The 20,426-nt window shown below is 38.8% G+C and overlaps 1 protein-coding gene across 6 annotated transcripts in view; it reads left to right on the top strand.

The window, feature by feature from the left end:
- SLC9A9 (solute carrier family 9 member A9) overlaps nt 1-20,426 on the top strand; it is a 711,221-nt gene that overhangs the window by 121,395 nt on the left and 569,400 nt on the right. The window lies entirely within an intron of this gene.

Below are 20,426 nucleotides of genomic sequence, written 5' to 3'. Positions count from 1 at the left end.
TGCTATAATTCATAGCAAAAAATGTACTTTTATATTTTTCTTCCCTCATTTTGGAAGTCTTAAAGCCTTTTATATCCCTGAGGTTCAGGGCACAGGATCAATTTTATATGCTAACCATGTGATGTTGTGATGATAATAATGTACAGTCATGATTTGAGACTGTAAGAAATTCTATGCCTAAACTAGATTCCATGGTGAGATACTTGAGCTAGGAACTAAAAGTTATAGGCTAAGCAGTATATTTTCTTTCAGGAGACTGATGTGCTGATCCCTTCCGAGCACAGAGTTAAATTCTTTTGTACTGAGGGTCTTAAAGCAAAAAACAAAACTTTCATTTGAGGGGAAAACACAATCAGGTTGAAGAAAATGTCAAACAGAAAGGAAGTGGTTCTGTAAGGTGTAAAGCCCGAGGTACCAGTCATTTGCTTTTCTCCATCAACAGTGAACCATGATCTTTCTCTTGACTTGGCTAATAAATAATCAAAGAGGATATGGGATGTAATCTGAGAAGCCAGAAACAATGTAATTCTTGGCATTAAATTAAAGGGCTATATATGGTTTTGTATAACAACACAGAGTTTTAAATTATAAACCTTTATTAGAAGATTTCTTCACGGCACTGAATACAGTTAAACTATGACTCATTTTACCAATTTCAGCTAATCCATGATGGATACATTCTTTTGTAAACATTTGATTAAATTTTGATGATTTATTAAAATTCAACCATAGTTTGTACTCATAATATATAAGTGCAACTTTTACTTTTGAGCCTGAAAAAAGTCCCAGATTACCTTCACTTCTTAAAAACTTCATGAAATACTTTCAAGTTGAGGTTGAAATCATAAAATATTAGTGTATTGCAGAATGGTTCAGATAGCATTTCTTTAAACTGCTATTCTTAAGGCTTGTGGTTTATAAGAGTGGGATTAAGTTGTCTGGTTTCCATTCCTCTGAATTTTTTATATGTAAGTTATTGAAAGCGAATTCTGAAACAATGCAAAGTAAAATGATTATAAAAATTATGAAAACATTCATATGTATGCATAACTATTCCTTTACTAAAATTTTGAGTATCCTTGAGTTATCTTAAACTATATAAATGAATGAAAATACTTTTATTTTAGTGTTATTTTTTTGTTGTTGGTAAAGAATTATAATTGTTGAAATTTAAGCGGATCATAGAGGTTATCTTCTCCAGCCCCCTCATTATACAGAGGAAGAAACTAAATCTCAGAGCAGTGAACTAACTTCCCCAAAACTAAACAGTCATTCATGGCAAGGTCCATTTGCTTTTATACATACACATGTCTATAAAGTTGGCTCCTGTTCATCATTGTATCTAAACTGTTTATTGGGAACTTTCTATCAGTGATAAAATAGTCTGAAACTACAACAGAGGAACAAGGACATTCTAATAAACACGTTTAAATGAGAAGGGGAAAGGAAATGCCAAGTGAATGAAGTGCCCAGTGCCTATAAATGAATTTGAAATTCACAAATTGGGAAGGAGTCTTAGAGATCATAATTCCAATATCTTAATTTCACAGGCAAGGAAAGGAAAACTTAGCTAGGTGAAGGTCATGTAATAAGCTGCTGAGTTGGGATTCAACCTCCATCTCTACTAAGACATTCTGCCTTTCTGCTGGTTGTTCTGCTGAAATGTGTCAAATATCCTTTAGAAGAAAGATTAGATGTTAATGCATTTTATCAGTAGATCAGGAATCCAACTTAAAAATTCTAAGGAGTAGGGACTTAGGAAATGAGCAGTTCAAGAAAAATGAGGGGAAAAGTTATCAAATAGAACATTTAATTGCTCTCTTATAGTTATTGATAGAAACAATTTCCAAGTTGTTAACCTTAAAATATCCTATGAGGGGTTGTGAGGCCAAGAAAAATCATGTGTAGTGTTCAGTTTGAATCTGTGTTCATTGGAGATCAGTCTGATACTCCCAACTACAAATAATCTATTATATGAAAAATATCTTCTTTTTTGACATTAAGGGTCCTAGGATGCTTTTAAAAGTCAGTAACAGCATTATAACCATATTTTTGCTTCATGAGGAACAGTAATGGGTAATTGTGTTTCATGACATTCTGCGGCTCTCATTATTTCAAAATTTAAGGATTGAAATCTATAACTGGTTTATATCTTAAGCCATGATGATAGTCATTTAAATTGAACTAATAGCTTAAATGACTATTAATGGCCAAAATATTGACTGACAGCAGCTGGTGCACTTAGTGCTGCTCACTTAGGGCCCTGTATCCCATGCTCATAGTTCGTAAAAGAAAAATCTCTCCTTATTCCCCGATAGCATTAAGAATTTCATTACACATCACTGGAGGCTCTCATACTTTATAGGACATTCATAATGCCATACCTTTGAGGGTTGGGATCTAAGCTTAGGGACAGAACAATTCAAACCTCTTAGAAGTCTATCTTTGATTTATGGCCTTCCAATATAAGGGACAGTCTCTGAACTCATGTGGAAATTTGCTCACTATTTGGTGGACAGAAAAGAAATTCCAAGAAATTCCAAGCCACAAAGTTTAGATTTTGATTTCATCAAACTATGCCATATTAAACTATGTAAACTATGTCTTGTCATCTAACAGTATACTTAGCAATACAATAAGGTCAAATAATTCACTCAATAGCTTTTTTGTTTGTTTGAAATTTAAAGATAATGCAGTTACATGTGAATCACTAAGGTTTTAAAAGCTATCTTTCTTAAAAAATCATAGGGCACTAGTTGGAAGTTCCTCAGGATAAAATTGTGCTGCTGAACATGATGGGGCTCCACCCTACTGATCCATTTTGCTCTGCTCCTGTCCAGCACTGACTCCTTGACTGCCAGGCCCATAGGAGTTGTTTACTGCCACTTTGCCCACTTTGCCCTCCTCCCCCTGCCTGGAAGGCTCTTCTGAGGCTTTGTACTTATTCAAATGTGGTATGCTTTAATGGAGAAAGCATTTGATTCTCTCTTGGGGATTTGGGTTTTTCAATCTTGATGACTTTTTTTTTTTTTCCCCAGTAGCTAGATGCATTACTTTGGCCAAGTGACTTAATCTCTGGCCTTGTTTTTCTTATCTGCAAAAAGAGGAAAAAATGAAAGCTCCCTTCCAGCTTCAAAAGTCCTTCAAAATTTAGGCAGAGACTAACTTCAGCTGTCAGGCATCTCTCAGTCACTCCAACCAAACCAGTAGCTTTCTTTCCAGAACCCTACCAGCCTATAATGATATTCAGGCCTTTCTTCCAGACAGCATTTTAGTTAGTGTTATTTTACCACTCTTAGTTCTTTTAGTCCTGCTCTGATTTTGTAAGGAGTGCTCAGTAAATGCTATTGAATGCCCGTCAGAAAGGTAAGGAGAGCAAGTTTTACCATCAGAACAGGGAGAGCAGGTTGAGATTCAGGGGCTTATGGATGCATGTCATGTGAAAATCAGAGTGGTTCTGGTTTAATTTGAAGGGATCTGTAGGAAAGGTAATTAGGGTCAAGAGCCCAGTGAACTAAACTTGTTTTCCCTTTACTGTAAAAAGGTTGACTTTAAGAAGCTTCAGAGATCAGGGCAAGATTTTCTGTGTGGTAAAGTGTTAGCCAAATAAATGTTGAAAAAATGAAAAAATTCAAGGCATATTGCTCTTTGTAGGTTTTCAAAAGTTGATTTTAAGAAAATAACCTCCTATACATTCTGTTGTGTTTCTGGATCTTTAAGGAGCTACAGAGGAAGCCCTGAGTGCAAACTATTATGATTCCTCAAAAGATTCCCCTCTCAGTGTATTAAAAGGTAATGAGTGTACACATCAAGAAAATGAATCTATGATTCAAACTGTTTACGGAGATATTATTATAGTCTAAACTGAATTAAAATTATATGGTTAAAGAAGTGGAAATATCAAGAACCAACATTTATTAAACATCTATTACATCAAAATATAATAGTGAAAATAGCTAACACAAATAGCATTTACTATGTGAACTATTTTGTCATAAGGGCTTTACATGTGTTTACTCATTTAATCCTCACAACAGCCTTTTTTTAGATGCAGAAACTGAGACAACAAAAATCAAATAACTTGTCAAAGATCACATACCTATGATATGCCATAGCCAGGACTCAAACCTTGGTAGTTTGGCTCCATGCGACCACTGGGTATCACAAACCTGGGTGTGTTTGCATGTGCATGTGTGTGTGTTGGGGAGGAGGTATAACATTTTCATGTTACAAATGAGGAAACTGAAGTTCCTGGATGTCTCAGGCAATTAAGCCTCTGACTCTTGATTTTGGCTCAGGTCATGATCTCAGGGTCATGGGATTGAGCCCCATGTCGGGTCCCATGCTCAGCTTGAGATTCTCTCTCTCTCACACTGTTCCTTTCCCTGCTCATGCTCTCTCTTGAAAAAGAAAGAAAGAAAGAAAGAAAGAAAGAAAGAAAGAAAGAAAGAAAAGAAAGAAAGAAGGAAGGAAAGAAAAGAAGGAAAGAGAAGAGAAGAGAAAAGGAAAGAAAAGAAAAGCAAAGAAAAAAGAAAAGAACATATAAGGCACATAGAGACATGAAGTGACTTGGTGGGAACCAACAGCAAGCTGAGCTTCTTTAAGCCCAGGACCATAAAACCCATACTCTTTCACACATTTAGCTCTAGAAGGCTTCCTTTATTTATTCTTTCTTTCTTTCTTTCTTTCTTTCTTTCTTTCTTTCTTTCTTTCTTTCTTTCTTATTTATTTGAATTTCATTTTAATTTTTTTTTTAATTTACATACAAATTAGTTAGTATATAGTGCAACAATGATTTCAGGAGTAGATTCTTTAGTGCCTCTTATCCATTGATCCAATCCCCCCTTCCACAATCCCTCCAGTAACCCTCAGTTTGTCTCCATATTTATGAGTCTTTTATGTTTTGTCCCCCTCCGTTTTTATATTATTTTTGTTTCCCTTCCCTTATGTTCATCTGTTTTGTGTCTTAATGTCCTAATATGAATGAAGTCATATGATATTTGTCTTTCTCTGACTAATTTCACTTAGCATAATACCCTCCAGTTCCATCCATGTAGTTCCAAATGGCAACATTCCATTCTTTTTGACTGCCGAGTAATATTCCATTGTATATATATACCACATCTTCTTTATCCATTCATCCATTGGTTGACATTTGGGCTCTTTCCATACTTTGGCTATTGTTGAGAGTGCTACTATAAACATTGGGGGATTCATGTGTCCCTTCAAAACAGTATACCTGTATCCCTTGGATAAATGCTTAGTAGTGCAATTCCTGGGTCGTAGGGTACTTTATTTTTAGTTTTTTGAGGAACCTCCATACTGTTTTCCAGAGTGGCTGCACCAGCTTGCATTCCCACCAACAATGCAAAAGAGGTCCTCTTTCTCCACATCCTCACCAACATTTGTTGTTGCCTGAATTGTTAATGTTAGTCATTCTAACAGGTGTAAGATGGTATCTCATTGTGGTTTTGATTTGTATTTCCTGGATGATGAGTGATGTTGAGCATTTTTTCATGTGTCCGTTGGCCATCTGGATGTCTTCTTTGGAGAAGTGTCTATTCATGTCTATTGCCTGTTTCTTCACTGGATTGCTTTTTGGGTGTAAAGTTTGATAAGTTCTTTATAGATTTTTGATACTAACCCTTTATCTGATACATCATTTGCATATATCTTCTCCCATTCCATTGGTTGCCTTTTGGTTTTGCTGATTGTTTCCTTTGATGTGCAGAAGCTTTTTATTTTGATGAGGTCCCAGTAGTTCATTTTTGCTTTTGTTTCCCTTGCCTCTGGAGATGTGTTGAGTAAGAAGTTGCTGTGGCCAAGATCACAGAGGTTTTTGCCTGCTTTCTCCTCGAGGATTTTGATGGCTTCCTGTCTTACATTTAGGTGTTTCATCCATTTTGAATTTATTTTTGTGTCTGGTGTAAGAAAGTAGTCCACGTTCATTCTTCTGCGTGTTACTGTCCAGTTTTCCCAGTACCACCTGCTGAAGAGACTATTCCATTGGATATTCTTTCCTGCTTTGTCAAAGATTAGGTGGCCATACGTTTGTGGGTCCATTTCTGGGTTCTCTATTCTGTTCCATTGATCTGAGTGTCTGTTCTTGTGCCAGTACCATCCTGTCTTGATGATTACAACTTTGTAGTACAGCTTGAAGTACGGAATTGTGGTTTTCTTTTGGTTTTCATTTTGGTTTTCTTTTTCAAGATTGCTTTGGCTATTCGGGGTCTTTTCTGGTTCCATACAAATTTTAGGATTATTTGTTCTAGCTCTGTGAAGAATGCTGGCATTATTTTGATAGGGATTGCATTGAATATGTAGATTGCTTTGGGTAGTATCGACATTTTAACAATATGTGTTCTTCCTATCCAGGAGCATGGAATCTTTATCCATTTTTTGTGTGTGTGTCTTCTTCAATTTCTTTCATAAGCTTTCTATAGTTTTCAACATATATATTTTTCACCTCTTTGGTTAGATTTATTCCTAGGCATTTTATGGGTTTTGGTGCAACTGTAAACGGGATCGATTCCTTGAATTCTCTTTCTGTGGGTTCATTATTAGTGTATGGGAATGCAACCTATTTCTGTGCATTGATTTTATATCCTGCAACTTTGCTGAATTCATGTATCAATTCTAGCAGTTTTTTGGTGGAATCTTTTGGGTTTTCCATATAGAATATTATGTCATCTGCAAAGAGTGAAAGTTTGACCTCCTCCTGGCTGATGTGGATGCCTTTTATTTCTTTGTGTTGCCTGATTGCAGAGGCTAAGACTTCCAATATTATGTTGAATAACAGTGGTGAGAGTAGACATCCCTGTCTTGTTCCCGACCTTAAGGGGAAAGCTGTCAGTTTTTCCCTATTGAGGATGATATTAGCATTGGGTCATTCATATATGGCTTTTATGATCTCGAAGTATGCTCCCTCTATCCCTACTTTCTTGAGGGTTTTTATCAAGAAAGCATGCTGTATTTTGTCAAATGCTTCCTCTGCATCTATTGAGAGGATCATATGGTTCTTGTCCTTTCTTTTATTGATGTGATGGATCACGTTAATTGTTTTGCGGATATTGAACCAGCCCTGCATCCCAGGTATAAATCCCACTTGGTCGTGGTGAATAATTTTTATAATGTATTGTTAGAGCCGGTTGGCTAATATCTTGTTGAGTATTTTTGCATCCATGTTCATCAAGGAAATTGGTCTATAGTTCTTGTTTCTAGCGGGGTCTCTGTCTAGTTTTAGAATCAAGGTAATGCTGGTTTCATAGAAAGAGTTTGGAAGTTTTCCTTACATTTTTATTTTTTGGAACAGCTTCAAGAGAATAGGTGTTAACTCTTCCTTAAATGTTTGGTAGAATTCCCCTGGAAAGCCATATGGCCCTGGACTGTTGTTTTTTGGGAGATTTTTGATTACTAATTTCATTTCCTTACTGGTTCTGGGTCTGTTAAAATTTTCTATGTCTTCTTGTTTCAGTTTTGGTAGTGTATATGTTTCTAGGAATTTGTCCATTTCTTCCAGACTGCCCATTTTATTGGCATACTATTCTCTTATTATTGTTTTCATTTCTGTTGTGTTGGTTGTGATCTCTCCTCTTTCACTCTTGATTTTATTTATTTGGGTCCTTTCCTTTTTCTTTTGGATCAAACTGGCTAGTGGTTTATCAATTTTGTTAATTCTTTCTAAGAACCAGCTTCTGGTTTCATTAATCTGCTCTGTGTTTTGTTTTTGTTTTTGTTTTTGTTTTTTTGGTTTTGATAGCATTAATTTCTGCCCTAATCTTTATTATTTCCTGTCTCTTCTGTTTTTTGGCTTTTATTTACTGTTCTTTTTCCAGCTTCTTAAGGTATAAGGTTAGGTTGTGTATCTGAGATCTTTCTTCCTTCTTTAGGAATGCCTGGATTGCTATATACTTCCTCTTATGACTGCCTTTCCTTCATCCCAGAGGTTTTGGGTTGTGGTGTTATCATTTTCATTGGCTTCCATATACTTTTTAATTGCCTCTTTAACTTCTTTGTTAGCCCATTCATTCTTTAGTAGGATGTTCTTTAGTCTCCAAGTATTTGTTACCTTTCCAAATTTTTTCTTGTGGTTGATTTTGAGTTTCACATTGTTGTGGTCTGAAAATATGCACAGTATGATCTCGATCATTTTGTACTTGCTGAGGGCTGCTTTGTGTCCCAGTATGTGGTCTATTCTGGAGAATGTTCCATGTGCACTGGAGAAGAATGTATATCCTGGTGCTTTAGGATGAAATGTTCTGAATATATCTCTTAAGTCCCTCTGGTCCAGTGTGTCATTCACAGCCATTTTTCCTTGTTGATTTGTTGATTAGATGATCTGTCCATTGCTGTGAGTGGGGTGTTGAAGTCTCCTACTATTATGGTATTACTATCAATGAGTTTCTTTATGCTTGTGATTAATTGATTTATATATTTGGGTGCTGCCAGATTTGGCTCATAAATGTTTCCAATTGTTAGGTCTTCTTGGTGGATAGACCCCTTGATTATGATATAATGCCCTTCTACATCTCTTGAAACAGTCTTTATTTTAAAGTCTAGATTGTCTGGTATAAGTATGGCTACTCTGGCTTTCTTTTGTTGACCATTAGCATAATAGATGGATTTCCATCCCCTTACTTTCAATCTGAAGGTGTCTTTAGGTCTCAAGTGGGTCTCTTGTAAACAGAATATAGATGGATCTTGTTTTCTTATCCATTCTGTTACCCTATGTCTTTTGATTGAAGCATTGAGTCCATTGATGTTTACAGTGAGTACTGAAAGATATGAATTTTTTGCCTTTATGATGCTTGTAGAGTTGGAGTTTCTGGTGGTGTTCTCTGGTCCTTTCTAATCTTTGTTGCTTTTGGTGTTTGTTTGTTTGTTTATTTATTTATATTTTCATCTCTTCTCCCCTCAGAGAGCCCTCGCCGCCCCGCGGGGAGGTAAAATTTCTTGCAGAGCTGGTTTAGTGGTCACAAACTCCTTTAATTTCTGTTTGGGAAACTTTTTCTCTCTCCTTCTATTTTGAATGGCAGCTTTGCTGGATAAAGAATTATTGGCTGCATATTTCTGATTCAACACACTGAAAATATCCTGCCACTCCTTTCTGGCCTTCCAAGTTTCTGTGGATAGGTCTACTGCAAACCTGATCTGTCTTCCCTTGTAGGTTAGGGACTTTTTTTCCCTTGCTGCTTTCATGATTCTCTCCTTGCCTGAGTATTTTGTGAATTTGACTATGATATGCCTTGTTGATGGTCAGTTTTTGTTGACTCTCATGGGGGTCCTCTGTGGTTCTTGGATTTTGATGTCTGTGTCTTTCCCCAGGTTAGGAAAGTTTTCCACTATGATTTGTTCACATAACCCATCTACCCCTATTTCTCTCTCTTCTTCTTCTTGGACCCCTATGATTCTGATATTGTTCCTTTTTAATGAGTCACTGATTTCTCTAATTCTTAAATCATGCTCTTTTGCCTTAATCTCCCTCTTTTTTTCTGCTTCATTATTTTCCATAAGTTTGTCCTCTATATTGCTGATTCTCTGTTCTGCCTCATCCATCCTTCCCACTGCAGCATCCACCTGTAATTGCAGCTCAGTTATAGCATTTTTTATTTCATACTGACTAGTTTTTTTTCTTTTATCTCTGCGGAAAGGGATTGTAATCTATTTTTGACACCAGCTAGTATTCTTATTATCGTGATTCTAAATTCTGGTTCAGACATTTTGCTTGTGTCTGTGTTGGTTAAATCCCTGGCTGTCGTTTCTTTGTGCTCTTTCTTTTGGGGTGAATTCATTCGTTTTGTCATTTTTAAGGGAGAAAATGAATTAATGAGTTAGAAAAATTAAAAGTAAAAAAAACTAAATTTTAAAAAATATTAAAATTAAAAAATTAAAAACACATACAGAAAAATATCGAGTAAAGGATGCTAGATCCTAGGTGTGTTTTGGTCTGGGTGTTGAAAGTGGTTTGATAGATAGAGAAAAAAGGGGGAAAAAGAAAACGAATGAAAATAAAAGGAAATCGTTTGAGACTTTGAAAAAATGAATACACTGACGTAGACAAAAATGAAATAATGGAAGTAAAATAGAATTTGAAAAAATTTACACAAAAGTAAAGAATATAGTAGAAAAAGTGCAAAGAAAAATATTTTTAATAAAAATTAAAAATAAAAATGAATTTTTTCTCTCTGTGTTCAAGAAAAAGAAAAGAAATGAAAAAAAGAAAAAGAAAAAAGAAAATCATTTGAAAATTTGAAAAAGTGAATACACTGAAGGAGACTAAAATAAAATGAAGGAAGTAAAATAGAATTCGCAAAATTTACAAAAAAGTTTAAAATATGGTAAAACATTAAAGAAAAATATTTTTAATAAAAATTGAAAATAAAAATGAATTTTTTCTGTTTCTGTATTCAAGAAAAAGAAGTGAAAAACAGAAAAAAAGTGAATGGATAGATCTGCTAACAGATTGAAATAGGATTGAAATTACTTCGTTTTCCCCTGAAGTTAGACTATGAAGTGCTTTATAGTCCATAAACTAAGTAGGCAGTGAGACTTGTTTTCTTGAAGCACCATGTTGGCCCAGTTGGGCGGGGCTTAGTATAATGGCTCCATTCTCCACTAGATGGCGCTGCTAGCCTGCTGAGGTGGATTGTTGTGGTGCAGGTAGGTGCGTATGCGCATGCTCCGGAGTGGTGAAAATGATGTCACCCAGCTGCCCAGTCTCTAGTATTGGAACTCTGTTTACCCCGTCAACAATCGTGCACCCATCCTCTGTCTTCAGCTGTCCTCCACTCCCCGCTTTTTCACTGTCCGTGACCAGGCCCCAGGCAGTACCTCTCTCCCGAGTTTTGTCTCAGATGTGGCTATTTTCCCCAGCCCCTTACTTCTGAAAGACTACAGCTTTGACCCCATCGACCCCTCTGTGGGAGGGTCTCACCCATCAAGGGCCAAATGAGCAATGGCTGAATGCTGGCTGCACCCAGGAACGCCCGCTGGACCCTGCTGCTGCCGGTGCCCCAGGTCTGCGGCCAGGTGCCAGCCCGCCCCAGAAAAAGTTCGCGAGATAGTGTAGCAGCAGCTTTTCAGGGACTGTGGAAACTCACAACACACATCTGGCACCAGGCTTCACCCTTAATGACCTTGTTCCAGCACCATCGAATGTGGCCATTTTCTGGGGTCTGCTGGGCCCAGGTTGCCTCACAGCCTCTACCAAATGTACTTCCTGCAGTGGAATTGCTTTTCCCCATGTGGCCCCAGAACCTCCCGGACCCCACTCTGTTCCTGGGGATTCGCCCTTCCCACCAGAGCACTGCCAGGTATTGAGCTGCAGAGTTGGGTGACTTTGCGCTCCCCTTGTTTACAGTCTTAATGGAATTTAAACCCTCTCCTTTCTCCCTTTTTAGTTTAGTCCCTGTGGCTGTTTCCAATTTTCCACTTTCTCTCCAGCTGCTTTGGGGGAGGGGTGCTTTTCACATATTCTCTCCCCACCCCCCATCTCCATTCTCTCTCCGCCCCCAAAAGTGGCTCCCTCCCCACCGTGGCTTCTCACTCCCCAAGTTCACCTCTCTGTGCCGCATACCTGCTGAATTCTGTGGTTCAGGTTGTGCAGATTGTTGTGTTAATCGTCCAATCAGTTTTCTAGGTGTGTAGGATGGTTTAGTGTTGGTCTGGCTGTATTTCATGGATATGAGACACACAAAAAACTTCCATGCTGTTCCATCGTCTTGCCCCCCGCCCCAGAGTTTCTATTATTTAATAAATGTCTACTCTGTGCCAGGTGATGGTATCTTAGAAAGTTTACAGAAGAAAGATAGAGACTGAGGTATCTTAAGTATAAATATTATTGCTAATCCTCAGGACATCCATACAAAATACAATGATCTTCATTCAGTTTGCATATAAGGGAAAAGAAATTCCAAAAATTTACAACTTTGGCTAAGGCTGCACAGAATAATTGGCAAAAACACCACCTTGAAAGCTTCTGCTGTTGATAGGTGGTCAGGAGTGGGGAAATGAGGCAAGTAGTTAAGTTTTTCTTTTACCTTAAGGCCTCAGAAATGTTATCCTGTCATAGCATAAAGCCCAGCATGGGAAATTCAGTGGGAGCAATATTGTGAAAGTACATCCATGCCAAGAAGCTGGGTTAAACTGTCCCACAGAGAGTGATGAGGCTGACTTGGAAACACCTGCCCCAGCACCAGGAAAAGCAGTGTTGCAAGTCCACACTTATGCTTGTTTTAAATATCTGTGGTTGTCAGAATGGGTGGGGGAAGTTTCTGTAAGTGCCTTATTCATATGAATCATACAAAATGGCTTTCATCATATGTTAGTTTAATTGACTTGAATATTTGGAAGAGACTGAAGGTAGAATCTTTAATTATGCCTCTGGGCTCTCTATGCTCTATGAAACCTGTGTGCATGAGCATGAGGTGGTTTGGACGTTGACAGAGTTCTAGGACTGTGATGGCACTCATAATGGTGGGAATTATTTGTTGTCTTATACGACAGTGCTTCTCACAGCATCACCTGAGAACTTTTTAGAAATGCAAGAATGTGGGCCCCAACCCAGACCCACTACTGAGTAGGAAACTCGAGGCAGAGTCCAGCAGTCTGTGTTTAACAAAGCTTCCAGAGACTTCTGATACACTAAAGTTTCAGAACTAGGAAAATAAAGTTCAATATGTGGTTCCTAGTTTTGTATCCTTTACTTTCTTCTCTTTTCTCTTCCTCACTACATTACTATCCTGTGATGAAAAGGAGGGCTGGGAGAAAATCTTCAGTTATTAGAGAGTTCCCCACCCCCCTCTCCTTTTTCACTATTTATATTTGTTTATAATGTTTCCCCTTCTGGTTTTACAGAAAACAAAAATAAAACAAAAAAATGGACTGTTTTGTGTAAACATTATAAATAATTTTGTTTTAGTATGTGGCTAGTTACATATCTATCTTTCTTCTGTAAATCTCCTAAGATGCTTGCAGCAAAGGGTTTGAGCTATATATAAGCTGGTGGCTGAGATAGTTTCTAGAGAAACGTTTTCTATAATCCTATGTTGAGAACCCCAGAGTGCTGTGAAATATGTAGTGTGTATCTCTGTGTATGTTGTGTGCATGTGTGTGTGCCTATGTGCATTATTGGTATAAACCAAGGATGGAGAAAAACATTGGACACTTTGCTGTGGTAGAAGATCTGGTGGTTGTGTCTTTTTGTCATTTCCCATGTGACTCTAACCTGTGAGAAGACAGAACTTTGAGTGAGGCTTCCTAAGGTAGGACAGTTCATGGACCCCTCCCACCTTGAAACATCATGGGGTACTCTTATTGGGTACTCTTACTTTTACTCTTGCCTCAGACCTGTTCTGAAACCCTTATAGGATTTTTTTTCTTCACCAAAGTAAGTTGATAGTGAACCAGCACAAAGCAATAAATTGTGTCCCTTTTAGCAACACCCACACTTTCCTTAAGTCCTTTGAATTTAGAAGATTGGTGGGAGGGCAGAGAAGGAATGAAATCCCTAAATAATCACAAGGCATTGCATATTTTTACTTTTGGTTCTATCTATGATTAATCTCAGTGTAAAACTAAACTGCTAAAAGGAAATGCATGCAGTATTTTTTCAACGTTTTTTTTTTTATTTTTTTATTTTTTTATTTTTTTAATTTATTTTTGGGACAGAGAGAGACAGAGCATGAATGGGGGAGGGGCAGAGAGAGAGGGAGACACAGAATCGGAAACAGCCTCCAGGCTCCGAGCCATCATCCCAGAGCCTGACACGGGGCTCGAACCCACGGACCGCGAGATCGTGACCTGGCTGAAGTCGGACGCTTAACCGACTGCGCCACCCAGGCGCCCCTATGCATGCAGTATTTGATATGCAAACCCATATCATTTCTCTAAATCAGTGTTCTGATAACAATTTTGATAAGACTGAGTAGGGGTGAGATACATAACTATCAAGTAAAAATGTAAAAGTTGTGGAGATGACACTTTAATATATGTGAATACTATCTTGCACACAGTTAAATGGTGTCCACTGATTTGGCTTCCTTAGAATATTTGTCAGACCCTTTTCTTCTTTATTTCCACATTTTGAATCCCTAGTTCATATTTTTTGAATCTGGGTGACTGAAATAGTATCCCAGATTCCCTGCCGTAAAGAGTCTCACACTATAATAAAAAGTACTAATAATGGTAAACAATACTCTTCCTTGGGCTTAATTTTATTACCATCATCTTGACATTCCTGTACTCAAATTTCTTTCCTAATTCTTCCTCACAGAAATATAAGACAAATTCTGATGTTAACTTCCTCTCCATGTCCCTACCATACCTTAATTTTCTTTTCTTCCTTAAGATGATTGTCTCCAAAGCTGTTACCTTTTCTGGAAACCACAGCAAATCTCTCTTCCAACAAGAATCTCTCATGGTTCTTTCTCAAGACCTTTTTGCCAATCATCTCTCTCTCTTGAACACCCTCTGTTATTTCTCAGGTGTGCTACAGCCCCTGATTTCAGTTGCCCTAGTCAGCCTTCCCAAACTGCTTGATATACCTGGTTAGCACTGTGGTCACTGATTTATGAATTCCTCTTTCTAGAAAGTCCTTGTCCTCTACTCTACCTGGAGATTTCCTATAAGTCCTTAAGAATCTCCTAGGGGCACCTGGGTGGCTCAGTCGGTTAAGCGTCTGACTTCGGCTCAGGTCTTGATCTTGTGGTTCGTGAGTTCAAGCCCCACATTGGGCTCTGTGCTGACAGCTCAGAGCCTGGAGCCTGCTTCGGATTCAGTGTCTCCCTCCCTTTCGGACCCTCCCCTGGTTGCACTCTGCCTCTCTCTCTCAAAAATAAATAATAAACATTAAAAAATAATTTAAAAAAAGAATCTCCTATGTAAATCTTTCCCTAATACTTTGGGGAAAGGAGTTAGTTGGTCTCTCCTTTAGGATTCCTTAGAATTTTGTTAGAACTTGTTTAAAAGAAAAGTTTCTATATATTAAGATGCATGCAGTTGCTGATAACAGAAACCTTGACTGAAACAGACTTAAGCAATAAGGACATTTATTGCCTCCCATGACTAGAACTCCAGAGAACAGTCTGCAAGACCGGTTGATTCAGCAGCCCATTATTGTTATCAAGGACCCAGGTTCTTTCCTTTGCTCTGCTCTGTTATTTCCCGTCTGACTTTAACATCAGGTGAGGAGTAACGTGGGTATGGAAGTTGCTGGTATCTTAACCAGGCCCAATAATATTCTGAGGAATAAGAGAGCTCATTGCTCTTCTGTTTCTCTCTTAGGATATCAAAGCTTTTCTAAGAAGTTCCTTAGCTAGCTTCCCTCCACTTTTTATTGACCAGAATAGAGTCACATGGCCATTGTAGTACCGATTATCAGCAAGGGGAAAGGGAACTCCCTTGGAGCTGAGGGAAAGGTCAACTTATCCTGAGTAGATAGCTGTGGGAGGAGGGGTGGCTAGCTGTACAAATCAGGGCTTTTTTGGGAAAGAGGCAGGATGGATGCTGGGTTGGCAATCAACAGTATCTGATACACTAATCAAGTTGATATATAATATTATATAGTTTAATGATTTATCTTCTTGGTTTAGTAAGGGGCAATACCTCATTTATCTAGATTATTCTTGGTAGCCATTCAATGCATACAGAATGAAAGAACTTACAAAAGTCAGTTCTTCTACAATCTTCATATAGTAACTATGTACCTTTGCTTTAGGCTCCTAAATTCTCTCCAGTATCATGTAGCATTTAAATATATACCTATGAACTAGTCTGATTAGACACATGTATAGATGGGCTTGTTGCATTGTGTGATGTCAGGGGAGCACCACTCCTCCAGAAAAAGACTCTGAAGGGAGCCTCCTACGGTGTGCTGCCATGCAGTGTGGCAGTGTGTGTGTGATAGTGTATAAACACAACCATAGGTCTGATCACAGAGAGATTTTAGTACTATTTTCAAAACCATTCTGTAATCTGTTCCATTGTACATAAATATAATCATTATATATGCAAGTAAATTCCCATCCATGCTCCTCTTAAAAAAGCCCCTTTGGGAAATGCTTCAGCATCATGTAGAATGATCATCAACAAGATGCCTGCAGATTGTCTATGAAATACAGGCTTAATATGAGAAGAGCCTTAGAAAACATTTGTACTTTATTCTCACTGGAAATCAGGATCACAATATTGGACAAGAGGAAAAGGCCCTGTAAGATTAAAATATTTTAATATTTTAGGGTCAGGGCCATATCTTATTCATTTTATAATTCAAGTCTCAGAGCTATGCCTTGTGTGTCTGTGGCATGAAAGCAGAATGAGGGAGGAAGGAGTGGGGTTTTCTTGTATTTTCAATGTGGAGAATGAAGTGAAAGCCAGTCCAGAAAGACAAGGCTCATATTTCTAAATGTTTCTCATTTTGAGTGCCCATGAGCCTCTTTCCTCCTTCCTTCTTCCTTCCTTCCTTCTCTTGCAAACATCATTGTGTCACTTGCCTTTCACGCATCTGCTATGGGAGGTATACTGCAAGCTCAGCCAGGACAGGAACATCACAGCATTTGGTGTGATGTTCTTTACATTTTAAGATGTTGGTCACTGACCAATTACATAAACTTGGAGGATCATTTTCTTCTTGACTCCAAGGGAGTTTGTGGACTTAGGGAGAGTTGGGTTACAATTCTGCCTAAAGTGTAGCTTTTTAAAGGAAAGAGAGATGAAAAATAGCACAGAGTCTCTGTCGTAAACAGTCTCATTGTCTAGTGGGGGAGACAAAGCCAAGGCCTACAAAGCAATGCTGAACAATGTAAGCCTTTATTAAATTGGCCCACAAAGGGTGCGGTTTAAACTATGAATGCTATAAGAACTCAAAGATGAGGGAACTCATTGAGCACAGGCTGCATCAGAGCATGGTCCCCCATAGGTGGGACTTGAGATAGAATTTGTAGGACTGTGAGTGCCTTAGAGATAAAATATGTTATCCAAGCTTCAACCTAGGGCTCGTATGCTGTTCGGGAGAAGTCAGGGTTCCCTGGAGAGCACATATATACAACGTTTGCCTTAGTTGCCCAAATGCCTAAACTTGTAGGGGCAGGGGATGCATCTGGACTGGAGTTTTTACTTGGAGAAGGTGATACCATCAGCTGGCTAGGGGGCAAAGCTCAGGGAAGTGTCACGCTTGTGAGGATATAATCTGGAACCAGGCCTGTGCACACATGTGCTGCATGGTATTGCTTTGCTGGGACAAGCTGCCTCTTTTTCTCCTGGGAGGGTAAGGTCGTAGTTCATGGGTTACCAACGAGAACGGTGGTTTGTGTCCATGGAACTATAGCAGACAGTCTCTTGTTTCCCTCTGTGCACAGGTGGTTGTTGCTTTCTTTATCCTTTGTCTTTGTGGGGTATACAAACAACCCCTTTCATTAGCATTTTCTTCCTACCAGATATCATGCTTTATCTCTCACCTGCTTTCAAACAATACTGTGCTGGAAGTGCATTAATTCAACACTCCATATTTATTTCAACATATAGCTAAAGCACTGAGTGGACATTTGGCTGTCAGATGCATTATCAGGCTCTATAGGCAGGTGTCTGGCCTCGGATATTAAGGATTTTCCAGCTGCTGCTACTGCAGTGGGGGTGTACAAATGGGTGTATGTGTTTGTTAACTGAGCACACTTTCAGCTGCAGTATCCCCACTGGCCTTTACACTGTGTCAAGATGTTGCTTCCTCTCAAGACTTGGGGTTGAAGAGAAGCAGGGCTAGAGCCTTTTGTCAAGTGTATTAATTTGGGTCCTCCAAGAAGGAGAATCTAGGAAGAGATTAGTTGTGTGAAAGATCTATTGGAAAAACTTTTTTGATGGAAAATGGGGAGAGAGTTTTGAATTCTGGGACAACTGCCAGACCCTGGTGCAGCTGCATACCCTGTGGAGGTGGGGAAGGAAGGAAGGCTATGTAGTAAAATGTTTAGGCTATGGCACAATTCTTTCTTTATTTTTTTAATTTTTAAAAAATGTTTATTTTTGAGAGAGAGAGAGAGACAGAGCACAAGTGGGGGAGGGGAAGACAGAGAGGGAGACACAGAATCTGAAGCAGACTCCATGCTCTGAGCTGTCAGCACAGAGCCTGACCCAGGACTAGAACCCGTGCGCTGCGAAATCATGACCTGAGCCAAAGTTGGATGCTTACCCGACTAAGCCACCCAGGTGCCCCAGGCTATGGCACAATTCTAAGAAAGGTTTAGTGAGGCTCATGGGGCATCCTTAAGCCATAGTGACCCTTCAGAGGAGCCCCGCCTCCCTGCCTTAGTACCCCTACTGAACTCAGTCATTGTCTGGCCTCAGTGAATTTGGTCATGGATTCCAGAGCACAGTAGCTGAGACCATTGGTCAACTGCAGTCCTCGTAGTAGGAGATCTGTCTGAGAGATGCACTGTCATGGCCATTATGTCTGATCACCTCTGGTGGCAAGCAGCTTACTCTATTTACTCCAACGTGCCTCTTGTTGAAAGCTGGGACTAGAGCTGGTGCAAAGGTTCAGGCAGGGCCGTTTAGGTTTTGGGGACGTTGTATGAATTTAACCACAGGGACCCAAGTACTAGGCATTCACTATAACAAATAATTGAGTTCCCTGCTTGGGGAAAAACAGTGGACACTTCATGTTTACTTCTTGTTATTGCACTGAAAGCATATTGCAAAAATAATTGGCTCACCTTCTGGGAACTTTAAATGGTATTAATACAGGTTCTCTCTATTCAGGCCCCATGAAGTTAGTGTCTTGTGCTTTCCTTATTTATATCCCGCTTGAATAGCAAGCAGAGGTCATAGTATCACTCATGGTACCTGCTGAATAACTTAGAAAATGAATCCTTCCTAGTCAAAGAGTGTTGGAAAAATGATGTTCTTCACAGGTACCCTAAACTACTGGCAGTGTGCATAATGTGTCTTCCCTTCTCTTTCCTGACTAGTTTTATTGTAATCAATTGGCATGGAACATGAAAGGCTGCCAACTGTTCTATGGTGTATCAAGCATTCATAGTGGTTACATATCCATCACTTACTTTCTCTTGCTAACAAAGGTTAGGATACAGTGTTTCTCACTGTTATTGGAGGAGTGGGCCAAACACTGAAGCTGGAATGAGGTAAAAATATTCTTGAAAGAAATATGTTTTTATTCTCCCCCATCATTCTGTTTAATTCTCCACACTGTTGTCAAAGTGATAGCTCTTACATAGAAATGTTATTGTTTTATACTCCTGCCTAAAATCTTTCAATAGTTTTACATTACAATTGGGTTAAAAATAAAAACTTTTTTAGCATACCCAGGAACTTCTTTATGACTTGGCCTCTGCCTATGGTCTGCTGTCCTAGAGTTCTCTCCTTCTCTCTCTCTCTCTCTCTCTCTCTCTCTCTCCCTCTCCCTCTCCCTCTCCCTCTCCCTCTCCCTCTCTCTCATCTCTCATCTCTCATCTCTCATCTCTTATCTCTCTTTCCTTCCATTTATTTTATTCTTACACCACTACTAACTCTCTAAATCCACCAGATTTCTTAAGTCATGTATTTATACATAATCTTCAGTAGGTTATCCTGTTGGCAGTTAACACAAAAATACTACAATTTTAGTGACTACACAACAGAAGTTAACTTTTCATTCACATAGCAGTCCAATGTAGGTGTTCCTGGTTGGCAGATGGCTTTCTCCCTCCTGGTATCTTGGGGACCCAGGCTTCTTCAGTCTGGTGGCTTTGTCTACCTATAGGGCCTTTGTTTCCATCTATCAGATATATGGGAAAGAGAGGGGGAAAACTCACCTACCCATTCAAAGCTGTGTTCCAGAAGTGGCACATATTATTTTTGCTTGTATTCTGTTGGTGAGGACCCAACCAGAGACAAGATAGCCAAGAAACACAATCTCTGGCCGAGCACCAACTTTCCCAACAACTATGCTACACATTGGTAAACATAAATCCTGAGGAACTTTTATTCATTTATTAACTTATTCATTCATTCATTCATTCATTCATTTTAAAAAGTTAAATCTAGGTTAGTTAACATATAGTGTAATAATGATTCAAGAATAGAATTTAGTGATTCATCACTTACATATACCACCCAGGGCTCATCCCAACAAGTGTCCTCCTTAAGGCCCCTTGCTCATTTAGCCCATCCCCCCACTGAACACTCCTCCAGCAACCCTCAGTTTTTTCTCTGTGTTTCAGAGTCTGTTATAGTTTATCTCCCTCTCTGTTTTTATATTATTTTTGCTTCTCTTCCCTTATGTTCATCTGTTTTGTGTCTTAAATTCCACATATGAGTGAAGTCATATGGCTTGGTCTCTGCCTATGGTCTGCAGCCCCAGTGTTCTCTTGTTCTGTCTCTTTCCCTAATTTTGCTTAGCATAATACACTCTAGTTTCATCAGTGTTGTTGCAAATGGCA

Source organism: Herpailurus yagouaroundi, unplaced genomic scaffold, assembly GCF_014898765.1.
Source record: "Herpailurus yagouaroundi ecotype Mexico unplaced genomic scaffold, PumYag 159, whole genome shotgun sequence".
Lineage (NCBI taxonomy): Eukaryota > Metazoa > Chordata > Mammalia > Carnivora > Felidae > Herpailurus > Herpailurus yagouaroundi.
The sequence above is the reverse complement of the archived record's forward strand: the minus strand, read 5'-3'. Positions and strand labels throughout refer to the sequence as shown.